General features: G+C 44.8%; 1 long non-coding RNA gene across 1 annotated transcript; it reads left to right on the forward strand.

Annotated features, from left to right (window-relative positions):
* The first annotated feature begins 6616 nt into the window (after window positions 1–6616).
* LOC107504970 lies at window positions 6617–13197 on the forward strand. The gene is made up of 3 exons (XR_001595580.2): window positions 6617–7409; window positions 8573–10574; window positions 11617–13197. It is a non-coding gene; the product is annotated as an uncharacterized LOC107504970 (long non-coding RNA).
* Window positions 13198–13614: the final 417 nt, after the last annotated feature.

Consider the following 13614-nt stretch of genomic DNA (forward strand, 5'->3'; position numbering starts at 1 on the left):
GGGAAGACTTAAACAGAAGCAGATGTGAAGGGAGGAACTCAGAAATATATTTAGGGGACATAATAACTTTGAAATGCCTGTTAGACACCCGAGCAGGAAGCTGGATGTAGAAGTCTGGGGTTTGGAGGAGAGGTCCCAGCTGGAGATAAAATTTTGGTAGTCTTCAGAATAAGTAAAATCTCAAGACTCAATGAGGTCATTTAGGGAGCGAGTGTTAATAAAGGGTAAAGCCAAGGGTGAGCCCAAGGCCCCCAACACTGGGAAGTCAGGGAGATGACAAGGGACCAGCAAAGAATCCCAAGGTGCGGTGGGGGTAGGGGGGAGCCAGCTGGCAGGAGACCCAGGAGAGCTTCATGTGCTGTAAGACTAAGGGATGGAGGGTGGATTGATGCCACTAATATTGGCTAATAGTTCAAACAAGGCTGTTTTTGTGACTGGTTATTGATGTCAGCACCACAGAGATAACTAGTGGCCTTGCTAAGAGCTGTTTCAGCAGAGGTGGGTGGGAAAGACTGATTAGAGCATGGTCTCTAGAAAGAATAAGACCTAGAAAGCTCTCTGGAAAGAATGGGGCTCTGGAAAGAAAGACCGTGAATATGGACAACTTTTTAATGCAATTTTATTCTAAAGGGGGAAAGAGATGGGATGGTAGCTAGAAGATATTGTGGAGTCAAATGGATTTTTTTGGTTTCATTTCTTTTGTTTTTGTTCTTAGGACAGAAGCAATTACAGCTGACAATAGGATTCGGTAATGAGGAAAAATTTGATGGGGGGTGGGGCATTTTCTGGTGAGTTGTACTGGAATGAGCAAGAAGAGGAAGTTGAGTTGGAGGGTCTGGCCTTCGTACCAGCAAGGTGGCCTTCATTCACGGGGACAGGGGGCCGGCAGAGTATGGGCACAGAGGCAGGGAGCTGGGTAGACGGTGCTGGAACGTGTGTCTGTACCCTTCGAAGGGCTTCTGTTTTCTCAGGGGAGCAGGGAGCAAGGTCATCGGCTCAGTGCGGAGGGGGAGGAGCTTCTGGAAGTCTGAGGGAAGACGAGAAGGTGTAAAGAAGGACCGAGTCAGCAGGGTTATTCTGCATTTTCCACCAGTGACATTTTGCCGGGAAAGTGCAGGCACAGGAAGGTGGTGAGTCGGCTTCAACCAGGGCTATTTTTGTTAGGTAACTCCATGGAGAGAGAAAGGGCAGAGGAAGGAGAGGCTGCCTACGAGGAAGTAATAATATTAATGACCAACCGTTGGATCCAAGCCAGACTGGAGGCAGTGAGGAAATGGGGGCGAAGGTAGGGGCGGTAGGAGGAGAGAGACCCTGTAAAAGTGACAGGGCCCCATGGGATAATGAGAGTAAGGAAGGGGGTGAGCTGGAATGAAGGAGGCTCTGGTGGCAGAGCCAGGTGGCTTACACTTAGATAGGGAAGGAGCAGTTTTCAGTAAATGACAAGGCCTAGGGCTGCTTCTCAAACTGTAATGTCCATGTGCATTATCAGGGGTGGGAGGGGACCTTGGTGAAATGCAGATAGTGAGTCCATCAGTCTGGGGGGCGGGGCATGATTCTGCATTTCTAACACGATGGAGATGGGCGGGATTATTTTTATTCTCGTTATAGTCTTCACACCAAAACCTCAATAAATGCAATCTGCAAAAACAGAATAAAACTAGACAAACTTTGCCAGTGAATATATAGGAAAACAAAAAAAACAAAACAAAACAAAACAAAAAAGTTGGAATGTAAGTAAATAGCAGCATTTTAAAGGTAAAGTTTATTCCAGCCGTAGACAGTTTACCTCGAGCATGTTAGAAGCTGCTGGAAGAGCCGTTGCTGTCCAGAGCTGTCTAAGCCCAGAGAGAAATCAGCTGACGAGAAATCCTGAGCATCAGGCTGGCTCCCAGAGAAATGAAAACTCTAGTATCGGTGGAAGGTGGGTGCCGGGCCCTCTCGAGTGAGCAGACTGCAAGTTTTATCTAGTTTTAAAACTTTGTTCAATAAGGACTTTACCTCCACAGCTTTTTATTATTACTATTGTTTTTAAAGTGAGAGAGGTCCCCCCCTCCATCGTAGTCCCAATGTGAGGCCTTTATTGTGCCGACATCCCACATAAACAAGTCAAGACCCAATTTCCCACAGAGTAAAAGAATGCGTGGGGGTGGATAATCCCACAGGCGAGGTTTTGATTCCTTTGCTGTAAGGGTCAGAAGGGGATCCCAGATTAATCTCTTAACTGGGATAAGCCCACTGCAACTGAGGATTATAGCAGCGAGACGGCAGAAATTTCTGGAGCAGGAAAAAATTCTAAAACCAAAGAGGAAGGAGCCCTGTCGTTTGACCCCTTGAATTTACACTGGGGAGACAGATACCTTCTCCAACTTTCCACTGAGCTCTCTGGAAAACTCATCCTATTACTATATTTCTTTACGGGCACAACCCCTTTCTGGGACATTCCTCCACTTCTGCATCTTGAAACCCCCTCCACAGAGGCACCTCGCTCTCCCGTGCTGAGCCCATAGGTCTCGGGTCATAGAGCCAGAGGCGGCTCTGTGGAGCCCTTCCTCTCTCCACTGAAGCTGGGTCATGGGATGAAGGCACCTCCCTGCCTTAATCACACCACCTGTGAGAGCACTTGGGCGCCTGACTCACAGTTTCCCTCCCCACCCACCCGGTGCCTGACGTCTCCTGGGCAACGTAAGTGCCACTCATCCATTATGTTGGGTCACAGTCCCCTGATATTCGCTGCCCTAGTGACCTTCACTTCCACTCTACTTCAACAACCACTTGGTCAGCCCCACCCCGGTCTCCGTCGTCACCACCTCTCTACCTTTGAAGTTTGAACTCTGTAACTTTCTTGTTTAACTGCCTCTCCCGCCCACCCACCTTTCCCACAGCCTTATACCCACCAAACCTGCTCGGAAGCTCATTGAAACTTTGTTTATTCAACAAATACTTGCTGAGAGCACATAATTACTGCCACGAGCAGTGGGAATGAGACCTTGAACAATATCTGGCCCCTGCTCTCAAAGGACTTGGAGTCCAGGAGAGAGACACCAGTCAACAGGCAAGTACAGAAGAGTGAGACGTGAAACACGAATAAGATTTAGCCGGTTGAAGACGGAAGTAAATGTTCAAGGGAAATTATGCAAATAACACCGAAAGCTGGGAAGCATGGCGAATTTGGGAACGGGCATGAGTAGTTAGTTCAGTCTATAGAGCTTAGAGCTTATAGCTTGAGCTTGAGGAGGGAATGTTTTTTAATTGCTATTTCCTCTTTTCCCCTAGCTTCATTGAGATATTATTGACATATAACATATATAAATTTAAGGTGTACAGTGTGATGACCAGATGCATATTTATACTGATCACAGTGAGGTTAGTTAACACTTTTATCTTCTCACGTAATTACGATTTTCTCTATGTGTGTGTGTGGTGATAACGTTTAAGATCTATTCTCTCAATAACTTTTAAGTATATAATGTAGTATTGTTAATTATAGTCGCCATGCTGTACATGAGATCTCTAGACTTACGTATCTTATAGCTGGGAGTTTGTACCTTTTGACTAGACATTTCCCCCACTTGTAGCCCCTGGCAAACACCAATCTAGTCTCTATTTCTATAAGTTCAGCTCTTAGATTCTGCATATAAGTGATAACGTACAATATTTGTCTTCTTCTACCCAACTTAGCAGAATGCCTTTGAAGTCCATCCATGTTGTCACAAATGACAGGATTGAGGAAGAGAGCTGGCGCCAGCCACAGTTGGAGAGTTAGACAAAGGTCCAACAGCGAAAAGCCCTGTCATCCACGTTAAGGAGACTGGGTTTTAACATGAAGTAGAGTAGGTTGGAGTGGGTTGGGTGAAGTGGGCATTGAAACATTAAGCCACGGAGTGACAAGCTCAAATGCATACCTTAGGTTTAGAACCATTCTGATTCTGTGTACATCGTGGATGAGAAAAAGGCCAGATCAGACCAGTAGGAGGCTGTGTTCCTTCTGGCAAGAGATAATGGAGCCTGAACTAAGATCGTAGCAAAGGGTGTGAAGAAAAGGGAATCAGTTAGGGAAAAAAATATTTAGAAGGTAGTACTTGGCAATTTGATGGTAGGAGAGAACGAGGAATACCCGACGAATACCAGGCTTTCGACACGGGCACGTGGTTGGGTAGGAGGGCTAGTTAGATGAACAGATACCATCTGTGAGTAATCAGAAGACAGGAGGACAGCAGGAGCGGGTCATGTCCCATAGGCACGTTTGAAGAGAAAGCATAGTCCACGATTTAGTGTCACAATAGGATCAAGTAATCCCAGGTGGGAACTCATTGGTTAGCCGTGGCAACAGGAGGGTTTTAGTGACCTTGCCGAGAGCTGCGCCAGTGGAGTGATGGGCGAAGAGGCTCTGGGACGGCAGTGAGCAGGAGATATGGAAATGGACATCAGCAGCATATGTCACATTTTCAAAATGCGGAAAGTGGGAAGGAAGCCCCAGTCAAAAAAGGATCTAGAAGGCAGCGGGAACTCGAGTGTGTTTAAATGCTGATGGGGAGGGACCATGAAAAATTCGAAGAGAAGAGAAGGGAGTCCTCTAAGGAGGGGGACTCTTCATGCGAGCACAGAGGAGGAAGAGGGTCCCCTCTTTGTAATAGCAAAGAAAGAAGAGGATAAAGGTCCAGGGCTGAGTGAAATAGGGAAGAAGTTCTGGGCGTCGAATTATGCAGGATGTCTTTTTTTTTTTTTTTTCCCTTTGAGAAAAGAGAAAGTTGTTTTGCCCTAAAGTAAAATGGCTGGTTGTTGCAGAATGAGAAAGAGAAAAGTGTGGAACGTGACCTGAATGGATATAGAAAGTCATAGAAGGCTCTAGAAAAAGGGGATTTTATTTATCATGGTCAAAACTGGTTAAGGTTTGATGGATCTGCTTACACGATTTTCAAAAAGAGCTTTAGAATCAAATATACTGATGTGAAACTAGAATTTGTTTTTTGTTCCATTAAAATGAGAACATTTTCTGCCCATCATAGGAGCTTTGTGGTAGATAATCCCCCTAAAGGTGGCCACAGCTCTATCCTGGGAACCTGTAAATATGTTACTTTACATGATAAAAGGAACTTTGCAGGTGCGATTAAGTGAAGAACTCTGAGGTGGGGGAGATTTTCCTGGACCACCTGGTGGGCTTGAAGTAATCAACAAGGGTCCTTTTAAGAGGGAGGCTGGGAGTCAGAATGAGACAAGGGCGATGTGACAAGGGAAAGAGAGATTTCAAAGACAGTTTGCTGCTGGCTTTGAAGGTGGAGGAAGGGGCCGTGGCCAGGAAACAGCCTCTAGACGTTGGAAAAAGCTTCCAGAAGGAGTCAGCTTTGCTGACACCTTAACTTTATTTTAACTTAGTGAGACTGATGTTGGAGATTATAATGTTGTTCAAAGCCTTAAATTTATGGTAATTTGCTAGAGCAGCAATAGGAAGTGAATACAAGGTTGTAAAAGGTTATTCTTTACCTTCCGTGTAGTTTACCCAGATAACAAAGATTCTTCTATGATTTATGCCTACACTATGTCCTCGGTTATTTAAAAGAACAAAGTTTCCTCACTTAGGAGAGCGCTAAAGTTCTCTACAACCACATTACAGCCGATGTTTATTTTTAAAACTCTTTATTATTCTCTTGAAGTAAGTAGCCAGGTATTGTGGCTCATTCCCTCCTACCCTATTCAAGATGTTCAAATCTGACAGCTTCTGATATTGTGCCTTCCCCCAAATTGATCCTAAATGATAACCCTTCCCAGCTAAAACTGTCTTTGAGATTTTCCCGAAGGAAGACCCACGAAGGGTTTATCCTTTCATCTTGCGAAAAGAGAAATGCTAGGACCCAATGAGGTTTATTTGATGATTACCGTTGACGAGTTTCACGGGAAGAGCTGTTAAATCAGAAGAGACGCTGCTTGGCTTTCCCCGGGGATCGAATCGGTATGAGAAAGCGTCATTCAATTTAGATTTGTAGGAACTGTGTGCTGGGAGGAAACTCCCGGAGCTTCGTCGGTTTCCTCGAGGGCCATGATGATGCTTGGTGCTGCCGTGCCCCTGAGCAGACAACCACAACAGGCATTATCAGTCATCATTTCAGCTGTTTCTGAGGATGGTAACTTGGTCACAAAGTTTTAAATTTGACACTGGCATCAACCAGGGTGGCAGTTTTCAGCTGGAGACTCACATCACCTAACTATGGAGTTCTATTTGTATGCAATTTTTAGGACCTGTTTCAACTCTTCTGTGCAGTCTCTTTACGGTCTTTATATATTCTTAGTGTATTCTAACTACGTATTCAGTAAATTTATGGACTAGTGCGTCAGGATTGTTATATGTTACATCTGAAGTTTTTTCTCAGTGAAGGTGATGTTCCACCATTATTATATATAAGATTTAATGTCCACTCTTCTTTGAAAATAGTTACTCATTATGTTAAAAGATATTTTGCCTAAAATATTTTCTGAATTGGCTTTATTTTGGTTTGCGTGCTATATAAATAACCAAATTGCCTTGTCAGGTGTGCTATTCTTGTTATGTGTTCTCAGCAGATCTTTCGTTTTTAAAAATTGTCAGTGAGAAGTTCGCCACAGCCTTTGTATGTTGTCATCTACAGATAGTGTGTGTTTGTTTGTTCGTTTTAATTTTGATGATTCTCTGAAAGCATTTGCAATCAGCTACGGATGTGAATGCTTATCTTGGACAAAGAAGGGCTGTCTCAGCGTCCTGGGGAAAAGGGTCATGTTAAGTACTTTGGGGTGCAAGCTTCTGATGGTCTCACTTAAACAACTTTGAGACCATCCCGATAGACCACGTCGGGATTTCTGGAATCATAGTCAAGACGCAGATGCACTCATGAGACCAACAATGCTAAATCCAGCAGAATGAGAATTAATTACCTATGGCTGAATGAACAAATGAGGGATGGTGGTGGGTTTCGTTTAGGATATTGATGTTGTTTTAAATCTCTGTTTTCTAAATGTACGAGAAACCACATTCTCTTTTCTCTTAAGTTACCTATAACTCATAAGAGTTTGATAAGACTATATGCTTTGCTAGCCAGAAACAAACCACCCTAAATATCTTCTTCTTCCTCCTTGATTCTTCCAAAGTTCAGAAACTTTTGTGTGTTTTCTTAATTTCATGGCATAGGTTCAATAAAAATCTGTCTTCCTTATTAACAGGATATAATCGAAAACATTGGTTTTGAACCCAAGGCTCACTCTGGCTGGGACATCATATTTGAAAATGATGCTCATTTAATCAGAAATGACCTGAAAAAAAAAAATTAGAAACGACCTGACATATTTAAGGAACTAAGGTTGACTTTATGGAGCTGATGTTTGCCAAGTCTTGTTGGGAATACTGGCCTGGTACCTGGCTTACAAAGTCCCCGGCCTTACAGGTGAGTATAAGGTCATTTCCCGGCAGGTCCATTAACCTTGGGATGTTTGGGGGATCTTGAGAAGAGAGGAATTTGCTTGACTCTATAATTACTGCAGGTAAATTTGATGGCTTGGCTTCCTAACCTCAAGGCGTTTTTAAAAGTCTAAGTTGATCCCTTATTAAAGCTTCCAGCAAAAAACAAAAACAAAAAAATCTTAAGAAGGCCCATGTGGTAAATCGCCATTTTTGCTGCATCTATGTAAATGGGCCAAATCTAATGAGATCAGCCTTATCTTGTGATCAAGAAAAAATCTTTCCTTGAGATTATCTTTGTGAAAAGAAGGGTGACTAAAAAGAGACATTTTGTATTTCAAAATAAACCACACCCAGGTTATCAGACTCTTGAGCTTTCTTGCACCTCTTTGTAAATTGCAGATAGCTAGCTGATGACTGTGCAAACTGTCCTGTCTGATGAGATTTCGGTGACTTCCTTCCCCCACCCCCGGTGGAAGAACCAGTTTTGATACCTACCTTCAATTTGAATTGGATCTGTTGCCTTGTCCAGTTGTCGATCCTTAGCAAATTTTCAATTCTTCTAATTTTCTTTAATATATGACTACAATCCTCCAATCTAACTTTTCAAATTTTTCTTCCTCCCACCTTTATTTTGAGTGGGACAGGAAAGGAATCAGTCTGAGATGCTTCTGAGCTAAAGAAACCAGGGGTAAACACAGCCAGTTATGTCTTTAAATAAGTAAAGAAAGAATATAAAGGCAGCCTGGACAGGTGTTGAACAAACAGAACGTAGGCCAAGCCAGGGCTGGAGCAGAGCAGATGCCGCTCAGTTCTGGGGAGCTGGCAGAGTGATCAGTATGAGGTCCGAGGGTGACCCTGAAAGTCATAAATGCCAAGAGGTAACCCTAAAAATTAGGGGGTGGTGAGGCCCCAAAGACAAAAAGTCCAGGGGATAAGACTGGCCAAAAATGAAAGATGAGCAAGCTTTTAACCAATGCTGACTCGTCTCATGCTTCCCCTTGGTGGTAGGGGGGCGGGGTGGGGGTGGCGGGGGTGGGGGCAGGAGACAGGGGCAGAGGCCACAAGGAAGGCTCCACAGTGTAGAATGGGCAATCAGGGTGTTTGGAGAAACATGTGACAGAATTCACCACCCGCGTAACTTTACAGGGACCAGAAAGTGGCCTTTCCTGTTACCCAGAAGGTAAGGAGTCCAGGTGATATCTCCATCATAGAATCTCTCTTTTATAGCCCGAGGGCTCTAGACATCATGGTAGGCTTTTCTCTGATGTGTCAGATGGCTGATGCCCCTTGCTGAAGCCAGCACGTCTGCGGTCAGGTCCCACGGGCTAATAATAACCCCGAGAATTCTCAGAGCCCTCCGATAGTCTCTATGGTGTCCCTAGGCCTACCTCATTACCTGGGACCAAGGAGACATATCATGGTGCCGGAGAATCTGTATTACTGTGCAAAGTGAATTTTGGGTCATAGAAAGATTGACAAAGCCAGAAAACCGGTCAGAGGCAAGGTAAGGGAATGGGTCACGCTGCTAAATGACATGAAGCCAGGGGCGATATTACAGTTATTTAATAACTAGAACTACACAGGCACATACTAAACAGAATGGATTTTGGCTAAAAATCAGCCCTGTATATAGCAATGGTAAGACCTCTTTGGGGTCTGGCTCACTTATTTATTTATTTACTTTTTAACAAAAATAGGAAATAGAGAGATGGATTGGCACCAATTAGGCTTTGAACTATGCCTCCAGAGTTGGGGTGCAAACTGAAGCTACTAGGTAGTCAGTGGATTAGAACCTAATCTTATAAGTAATGGCTGGAAATGGGGCTCTGGTCCGGGAGATCATGGGCATTGTCCTGATGATGTCATTTATAACGCCAGCATTTAAGGGGCCAAGACCAGTGTCCAATTTTTCAGGGTCCCCAGCATCAGAGGTGGACTAAGGAGCCTTCAGAGTCTTCCCAGGTGTCACCTTGACCTGAGAATGTCCTGCTGGAAGTCCTGACATCTGGGTCTTTCTGGGTCGACATCCTGGTGGCAGTACATACCTTTGTCCTGGCTTCTCCCCGCAGAACATGCTGGAGGGTCATGATGGCAGAACAAGCCTCCCTTGTCCTCTGCATTCTAGAAGTCCCCATGGAATGGTGCAGGACCTTGTGTAGGGGCTGCTGAATGCAGCCACTGGGCAATTTCTGGTGTCCGAATGTGCCCGTGGTTCTAAGAGTGCTTAGCCACAATTTTTCAGAGCGGAAGTTATTCCTCAAGTTAGGATGACCTCATCTGGCTCCTGTTATCTGGGGTCATATGACAAGATTTTACCTGAGTAGTTGTCTAGACTACTTGTTCAAAAACTTCCATCACTCAAAGTCAAGGGCCTGCTCTAAGTGGCCAGGGCTAAGTTTTCCTATCTCTTAGAGTTGTTTCAAGCTGCAGTGGTCACCCTTCAAGGCCCACTGAGACCAGTTTCCACTGAGTTCATATCTCCAAGCCTTTGAGCCTCTTTTAATGTCATTTGTGTCCTTGGGAGTTGGCTTTGAACAGAACAAGATTCTTCGAAATATGGACACCAGAGCAAAAGTCCCCTAGCAACATGCTGGCCGGTGTCCATGGTCGAAGGCTCCAAGCTAGGCAGACTCTGGTGGGCTGAGTTAGGATAAGTTGGAAGAGGGCAGTAGAGAACAGGTCCATGGTTTCCTGGAGAAATTTTGCTCACTTTGGGGTCCAGTATATATTCCTTTTATCTTGAGGAAGTCCATCGACAGGGTAGTGATGGGATAGTGAGTTTCTGAATACCCATGGTAACCACATTGTTCCTTGTCTTATACAGATGTGTCACTTGACTGCACAAACCTGGTCAAGTCAACTTCAAGTATTTCACATATATATTCGAGAGGAGGTGTTGGGCCACACACGTCATAAAGACAGGGTCCAGAAAATAAGAGTTGGCCAGGATGCGAATAGTCCTCAGAATGCACATGGGTGGCTGAGGACTCAAGAGTATCACCAAATACTCTTGGACTCTTCTGAGCAGGGCCAAAAACCTTCTCTTCAGGCCCACCGGCCTTACCTGAACTGTTTGTCTTTGCAAGGTCCAGCTCTAGGAATGGCCTGGCTCCTCTGAGTCGGATTCATGAGTTGAAAATGATCAGAAGTAAGTAGTGGGCTCTTATTGTGATGGCCCTGATTATAGCCTCCAAGACATAATCTGGGCCCCAGCTTGACACCTGAAAGTAGTCACATGGGATTTGTGTGAATGTGTGGCCGTAATTACATCCTACTTTTCTTCCAAACTGGCTTCTCCTGTCTTGGTGGCCCAGCCTTGATTCCGGGCAGTCTTGTTTTAGCTGGAGCTCCCAGTTTTCCTTCATTACAAACGCAGCAACCCCTGGTGGGTGGGGCCAGAGATTTGCTAACTCCTTGTAGTAAGTTTCTTCTAGGTTGTCCCAGATGAAGGACCTGAGCTTCAAAAGATGAATGTACCCATTCGGCCACACTCTGGGTATGATCCGAGTGGAGGATGCTTACCTAGGAGAGTACTGGTTGTGGGAACTAGATAAGGCTCCATGCCCAAGTATCCAAGTGAGCCTGAGACTAAGAGTTTCCAGTTGGGTGAGACCAGGAACTGTGAGGCTTTGGGCAAGGGTTACATTAGCAGATGAGAAACTTGTGGATATGTTCTTGGCAGCAATGGGACTCCTCGATAGCAGGGACTCCTCTCTGCTGTCTTTCTGTCCATATTGGTATGGACCAGAGTTCAAAGGGCTCTTTGACACTGTAATCTGCGTGACAAAGGTCATAGTTACCTGCAATTCCACAGGTAGCCAGCCCTTTCTGCCCTTAGGGCAGAAGGCTGGGTCTTGGTTCCTGATGAATGATGTCATTCTTGGAAGCTGGGAGGGGATAACTAGAAAAAGCATCTACTAAGCTGAAGAATGTGCCATGGTTCCCTTGGGTGGTTAGCCCATTTGGCTGATGAGAGAGAGAGAGACAGAAACAGAGACAGACAGAGAGAGAATGTGTGTGTGTGTGTGTGTGTGTGTGTGTGTGTGTGTGTGTTGCATACAGGTGAATGAGTGTGTGGGGGAGTGAGCGTGAATGTGTATAAGGTGAGGGAGGTACAGCAAGATAAAGCCTATCACACTTATTTAGGAAGCTTACTGACCCACTCCACCCAGTTCATTTCCTACCCGCAGAACTGGGTTGAGGCCATGTGAGCGAAGCCCTAATGCAAGCATCCCTGACTTCCCACTTAAGGGTAGCCAGTGACCTCTGCCAGCATGAGCACCACCTTACCTTCCAGAAGAAGAAAAAAAGATTCAGGGGTCAGAGCCATCCTGGGAATGGGATAAAACACCAGGACCACACTCGAGCGATGGCCTTGGCTGAAATCAGCCTTCTGAAGATTCTGCTACGGTGGAAGAGAGCCCCGGGAAGCTGGCAGCCTCTGTGGTTCGGTCCCACTGCTCCAGAAAGGATTCAGACCCAGAATGCTGCAGAAGACGGGCTCTCTCCAGGCCAGGCGTGGTCCAGGTGACAGCATGCCATGGCACATGTCCGGACTGGCACAGCTTGGATGTCGTAGATGGACTTGGCACCCGGCCTCCGCTTGCCAGGAGGGCCCCCAAAAGGAGCTGCAATATCTCTGGCTATCTTAGGATCGATGCGGAGATATTATTTGCATTGTCATGGTGTCTGAGGAATAGTACACGAGGTACCCAAAGTGTGCTGGAGTTGGCCCAGTTCAGATCCATCAAGCTGAAACTCGACTTCTTCCAGGCCGAGGATCCGTGTGCATCATCACGATCTCAGTGCAGCTTCTGCGAACCCCAGTGCATCCAGCCATGCCTATTCCTCACTCACGGCACGTTCTCCTAGCTACCTCCTGGACCATTCAGATAAATTTCCGGCTACTTCCAGAACCAGCTGAGAGATAGGGATTGACTATGCTGTAAACAAACTTTCAAATTAAAAAGATAAAAATTACTTTCAAAATGTGTAAAGTACAAACAATGGAACACCCTTATTGAAAGTGTGTGTAGTCAGTCTGTAGATCTGAATGGTTCGCAGTTGATCAGTGGCCCACGCTTAATTTATGGTGCTTAAACCACAGATGACCCCAGAGCACAGGCCAGGCTAGAGGTAGATCAGATGCCTCCAAAAACATAAACTCCCATTTTATTCACCAATAAATCATTGCATGCCCCTCTGATTAAATTACCAATCAAACGAACCCTAACACTATGGCATGTTTTTAATTAAAATTACATTAAAATCAGCCCAATTTCTACCTCAGCATTTCAAATGTAAGTTTCCTTAGGGACTGACTGCTTTAACAAAAATTATCTCTAAAGAAGCCATCTTGGTTAAAAGACAAATTACATCATGGAAAAATTTATAAGCATGTTGCTATTTGCCAAACTATCTTATAATCAAAAACTCCGTTCTGCATTTTTGTGTGATTGGTATTTTCTGAATATAAATCTGCTATACAGCTTTCTACTTTTACTTAGTAGAATTGACCACACTTGTACAAAGTGTCCAAATTATATACAAAACTGAGCATTTTCACACGTATTTTCTTCTGCCATAAAGGTAACATAACGACTGGCGACTCTTCCACACTAATTCATTAATAATTCCCTTCCCCGAAAATAATGCATGTCCGGGGTCACCAGCTTCCCTACATTTCTTCGCAAGCTTATTTTTATTGTCCTTCCCTGATTCTTACCCTCGCGACCTGCAAAACCATAAACATTTGACATCGTTGCAGAACTTCTCCGGATCAATACAGATCGAACTCTGATTTTACTTTGAATATAACCCCAATCTATTAAGTAATGAAATCCTTTTATAATAAGCATTTCAGAAACCAAACTCAACTTTCAAATGTTAACCTGGAGGACAAATACCCGGATAAGCCACACACTAACAGAATTTTCACCGAATTGATACAATTCGAGTTGAACGTATCGCTGGCGGTGGTGCTGGTGGCGGCGGTGGTTGGGGGAAGCTGGATTCGAAGCAGAGGTGAATTTCGACACCCTTTCCAGATCTACGCCCATGCGCTTCGCCGTGTTCCTTCATTTCTTTAAAAATCAGTAAGGAGTTTTGTACCACACAATGGTCTCTACCTTTCCAATTAAAAAGAAGAAGAAGAGGAGGAGGAAGAGGAGGAGGAGGAGGAGGAGGAG

The sequence above is a fragment of the Rousettus aegyptiacus genome, unplaced genomic scaffold (genome assembly GCF_014176215.1).
Source record: "Rousettus aegyptiacus isolate mRouAeg1 unplaced genomic scaffold, mRouAeg1.p scaffold_m13_p_2, whole genome shotgun sequence".
Lineage (NCBI taxonomy): Eukaryota > Metazoa > Chordata > Mammalia > Chiroptera > Pteropodidae > Rousettus > Rousettus aegyptiacus.